Genomic DNA, 6,000 nt, shown 5'->3' with positions numbered 1-6,000 from the left:
GTATTCCGTATCGAACATATGAAAACATTTTGTCCAACTGAAAGCGCACTCTGCTACCAGCCTGCACATACCACGGCTGTCAGTTCTAAATAGACAACACGTGAAAAACGTCACAAAGAAATAACATGCTCTGATAACTCTTGTCCGCCCCATGTACCTCCAGTTGTACGCTTCAAGACACCGCGTGATCGAGCGCAGTGGGTGAGGTCAGAGGAAGAGGATATATGTGGAGAGGCTGCCGTCAGAGAAGCAGGTAGAGTGGAGAACATCACGCTAGCCATCACGTGGTGGCGCGCACCACGTGACGGGACCCTATAGTTTTTTAAGCTGGAACTGGCTGCTTTAGGACACGCCGCAGTGTAACTAAGAAGTTGACACTTGTGCAGTGTGGGGTAAATCCGTATATACAGCTGAACACATTATACTCGAACGCGATTATCCATCCGGATCTCGATGCTGGTGCGGTCACTCTCCCTGATGCCTTAGGGTTACACCCAGTAGTCGGGTGAATAGATCTGCTGTGCAAGGTATCAAAAAGCGATTAGAAGATTGGTGGCTGAAAACCAGAAAGAGACATAAGTATAGAAATAAACATTCAATAACTACATAGTTCAGGGTTTTATAACAACATTCAAGATATAGGCAAAAAAGCAAAAAAAAAGAAAAAAAAAAACACCTAGCATTATATGGAAACTTCAAAGGTGATGCTTTTATAATCCACTCATCCAGCGTGGAGAGCGGCCTTTGCTGCAGCTCATCGCTCGAACCTGCTTCCGCCTTCATACACCCAGGCGGTCCTTAGTATGTTGCTTACTTTTTTTTTTTTTTCATTCCACTGCGGCTTGAACTGATAAGGCGAGAGAGTTAACGCACACTCACCAGAAAATGCGCCGTCCGCGCTGTCGGCGTGAGCTAAAAATCACGAGCATGCCTTTGGCAACTGTGTGTTGAAACGTGACATATATGGCTGGGCGATAATTGTTTGGCCGTTTGCGTGACGTCACGAGATCACATGACACAACCGAGTTGGCAGGAAATATCGAAGCCTGGACTTTTGGATCCCAAATCGACATGCTACCTCCTATAAGACCGCACAGGCACGTTCGCACGGCTTGGTTTAATACGGGGATTTGTGTCCATGTCGGGTGATCTAGCACATTATGTGGTAGCTTATAGGCTGTCATGTATGACAAATTAAGCGCTTAAGCAAGTAGTGCAGTACGTATGCGAACCGCAGATGGGAAACGGCCATTAACGCTGTTACTCATACCGTTAAAAGTTGAAGTTAAGTCACCTCCAATATTTTTATGGTCGGGGGCTTTTCTGAGGATGGAGGTGAGTTGGAGGCAAGTGGTATGCAAATAACGCGGGCATTTTCGCCTAGTGCCAGTGTCAGTTTTATTACAGGGAAACTGATAGGTAAATTATACAACGTGGGACGAATTTAATTTCAGCACAATCAGTGTAATATCACTATTTTTTTTTTTAGATTTGCTTATGAATTCGCCTTTTAACAGCGCCTTTCCGATATCGCTGTGCGCTCCGCTCCGCTTCCCTGTCCGTCTCGTTATAGTGTTCTCGTACTCAACCGCCTGCAATGATGGCGGAGGCTCTAACCGTCTAGCATTTCTCCCTAGACAAGGATGACCAATGGTCCGGTGACGGCAGAAGGACAGTCGGGGACTACCGAACGTTGTCTAGGGAACGACTTCACGACCTAGCGAACCTAGTTCACCAGTGCCTTTTTTTATTGGCCCGTGTCGTTGTTTCGTGCAGGAGCGATCCTATTCGGTGCTTTTTTTATGCCAGAAAGCTTTGTCCACCTAAAATGTGCCTGTTGTCATCGACGGATGAATGTCCTAAAAGGCCACCTATCTGGATATTTCTGCTCTCATTTCCTCACAGCAAGCGACGGAGCAGGAGGCTTTAGGCCTAGTTCCCGCCAACTATAGGCAGCGGACTGCGTAACTCTCTGGATTCGAAAGAAGATGTACCGACAAATTACTGTAGTGTGACACGTGCATAGCCCTTCAGTGTACTCTGAATGTAAGGAGCTCGTGTCGCATAAAAGTCGGTGTCGTCGGCGGCGTTGGCCGTGAGCGATAAATCCCGGCATGCACTTCATAAATAAAAAGCAACTTCCAAGATGGGCTGGGTGGGAATCGAACCAGGGTCTCCGGAGTGTGAGACGGAGATGCTACCACTCAGCCACGAGTTTTTTTTTTCTTTATTTCCGAAGTATGCATGAACAACCTTTTACAAAGCATTTAAGAACCATTTTTCCAGCCTTATGTTGGAAGTGATAAGAGAAGCCTACGAACTCAAACAAGTGCCATTATCATTTACTACGTCACACATCGTACTTATTCCAAAAAGTGATGATCCAGAGAAACGCCTGTTGGTGAAGTCCTATAGGCCAATAAGCCTGACAAATGTTGATTACAAAATCTTCATGAAGGTTTTAGCGAAGAGATTGCAGAGTGTAATAGCCAAATTAGTCGGACCGCACCAAACGTGCGGCATAAGAGGTCGCAGCATCGCCACAAATATACATGTGGCACGAACCGTACTGGAATGTGTAGACACGCTTGGAAGTCAGGTTGCCATGATTCAGCTGGATTTGGAAAAAGCGTATCACACGACATCGCGTATCACACGACATCCTTTTCTCCATTCTAGAGCATTGTAACCTGGGCTCGGTAATCGTGGAGGGAGTGAGAATGGCGTACGCAAACTGCTCGACGCGTATTATAGTGAATGGCGATCTCACTGACAGTCTCGCAGTGCGTTCTTCGGTGAAGCAAGGATGCCCACTCTCTCCTCTGCTTTATGCAGCCTATCTCGAGCCATTATGCTTGGCCGTTCTCAATAATGAATGCATCTCGGGTTTCAAGCTTCAGTCGGCGCATGTGAAGCTACTTACATACGCGGACGACATTGCAGTATTTTGTAAAAACAGAGAGAGCATTTGTGAAGTGGTTAACGTTGTTGAAAAGTTTTGTGACCAGACTGGATGTCGGGTTAACTGGGAAAAAAGCTCCGGATTTTGGCACGGCTTATGGGATGCTGAACCGGCTTCTTTCTCCCGATTGCAATGGTCTTCCTTGCCAATGCAGTATCTGGGTGGGCCCCTACAATGTTATCGCGATCCTAGCTTACACTGGAAGGAAGAAACAAATAGAGTGCGAGAGAAAGCGGAAGCATGGCAGGGAAGGCAACTGTCAATCTTTTCACGCGCGTTCATCTGCAATGTGTTTTTGATTTCAAAGATATGGTATGTAATGAATGTTCTATGTGCGTCACGAACTGCCATTCAAAAAATTCATCGTGTGTTTGCGGTTTTTCTTTGGACTTCGACCTGGGAAAAGACGAGGCGAACGAATTTATTTTTTTCTTTAAAAAGCGGAGGAGTCGGTTTGATTCATTTGTTTCTGCGCCAAGTGGTATCGCGCTTTTTTTTTCTTCGCGACCAAAATGACACCTTTTTAAGAACAGTCATGCAAGTGCGGCTGCAAAGGCTGTTACCCGGATTTGTTGTCTCCTCAAGTGAAAACATGCGTGGTGCTGTCACAGGATATTTGCGCGAGGTAGTTCTCTCTTACAAGTTGTTAGAAGTGCGTTTTTCCCTTGAATATTTGTACAGTGTTGGCAAGAAAAAGCTGTATAAGGACCTAGTGGAAATCATGCTGCCGGCACCTTTGTATCGGGAGCCTTACCGTGGAGGCCCAGGGCAGGATATTTTAAAACGAGTGAAGAGGATGCCAGTTCGACCGGCTGCCAAAACGTTCTTTTTTAAGTTGCACTCGAACACTCTACCCGTCAAAACCTGGCTTCACGAAAAAGGAATCTATGTCCCTTGAACGACAAACTGCCAGCTTTGCAAGAAGCCACAGACAATCGAACACATATTCTTAGACTGCTGGGATGCAGTATTTCATTGGGACGTGCTACAAAGAACAATTAAAAAAGAGCTGCCACTAAACCCTTATGGCATCCGGTTTTTACCGGTGGAGAACGAAGACGTACCCTATGATTTAATAATGCTTCTGGGCCTCCACAGCTTGTGCAAAACACGAATGCAAGTAAGGCATGAAGATATTACCATTCGCAGTGCACGTGAAAATTTTGTTGAAAGTGCTGTTTATCTACGGGAATGTATCTGCGCGCTCCCTGACCCACCACAGTGGGCAGAAGTTCTGGATGACCTGGTAAAATTGAAGAAATTTTAACCTCACACGCGTCAGCTCAAGGGCAGCTGAAGTGTTTTATTAAGTGTGACCATTTGTTTTCCACTCAGCCACGAGTTCGATGCTTGAAAGCGGTACAAAAGCGCTTCTAGTGAATGCGGTGTGGCCTTAGAAACGTGCCGTAGAACGTTATACTGCGGTGTATATCGGTAATTATGAGCATGTTACTTACAGAAGTCGCAGTTACACGAGTAGCGAAGTACGTTTCCGCCCGAGACGGGCGCTCTAACCACTAGGCCACGGCTGCGGCCTAGTGGTTAGAGCGCCTCTTGAAGGAGCGTCCTCCAAATTTTAGTGCTTGCGGCTTCGAAATCATCCTTGGATATCAGATACATGCGACGAAATGCAGCAGCGTCCGCCGTGGATATGCGAAATACGTGAGTACATTTTGCCTCACTTTTGTGAAAAATGTATGACTTGTGTTAGTCGCTGCAACGAATGTGAATGACTAACATTTGCTTGAATTTATGTGTTTGTCGCCCGAGTTATGATAATACGGTCTAGTACGGCGAGTGCTGCTCTTTAATATTTTCTGTGATTACTTTTTGTAGTATACGTCCCTTGAAGTATGCATGTGTGGACAAAGGCGTGCACAGCGCTAATACCGAAAAACGAAAACGCTAACCTTTAAAAAAAAAAAACGAATTAGTGTTTTTGTTAACAACGCTGATCATACAATCATTCTGGAGAACTACTTTCTGCGTCTAACTTTGAACCATCGTATGCGGGGTGTGTATTACTTCGCTGAACAGTAAATGAAATCGGGTTTTGAAATTTGGCCCTACCAAACAAGTTACAGGCATTGGAATTTTTCATACTTGTAGCCTGATCTGTCTGAGGTTTTTATTTAGGCAACCAGAAACTATTTAACAATGGGCTGCTCTCTGTCACGGAGCAACTGTGTGTGGCGGTTGTGCAAACTTAAGTTGTACCTGACTATAATGACACTTTTACTTGTCATTAATCAAGTTGGTTACAAAGCCTTGGGACGTATGCCTTTTTAAACATTAAAGAATTCGGCGGGGCGTATATTTATTCTAATAGTACATGTTTCATACGTCGCTGGGTTAGTACGACATAACTTTATAACTGAAAAAGAAAGAAAGGAAGGCACAAGCGATGTGTATAGTTGCATGCAAAAGAGGGTTTTTTTTTTTTTTTTTTCTTTTTTAAAGCGGTGGGCTGTTACTGGCGTTCGGTTTCGCTCAGTTTATTCGGCGGGGCAATACACTTGTTTTCTCTTAACTCTTTGGTGAGATCAGTAGCTTGATGTTCTTGGAAGCGAGCAGTACGTGTAAATGCTTACGAGCCTTCCAATTACGCTATGTGGCAATGTGCGCAAAGAATGATCTTGCTTGTTTTATTTCGGGATAGAACCAGTCTTTCTCTGCTTGCAGTGGAGGTAAGAAGGGGAATCAGGAAGCGGTGAAATAGAATCGCGGTCGCCAGTCTGAGTATATATCTGATCAGTTCCTTGCAGCACTGTGGAAACTATAGAAAAGATTCTTATGCATCGCCGCATCAGCTGGCTGGTCGCTGCATCTCCTCGCGGCGACCGCGTAGTCTGCAGAGCGAACGAATTTCAATTCCAAAACTTTATCGATATAGAGTTCTCATAAGCTTTTGACGCGAAATGCGCATTGATCTAAGTCGTATATCGGAGCATGCAGCAATACAAACCACACTATCAGACAAGCCGACAAAATATTCGGGCGTTCGTTTTCTCTGACCAAGTGGATTTGGCCTGGCAGCG

The sequence above is a fragment of the Amblyomma maculatum genome, chromosome 4, assembly GCF_055883805.1.
Source record: "Amblyomma maculatum isolate TAMU_Amacu chromosome 4, ASM5588380v1, whole genome shotgun sequence".
Taxonomy (NCBI): domain Eukaryota; kingdom Metazoa; phylum Arthropoda; class Arachnida; order Ixodida; family Ixodidae; genus Amblyomma; species Amblyomma maculatum.
The sequence above is the reverse complement of the archived record's forward strand: the minus strand, read 5'-3'. Positions refer to the sequence as shown.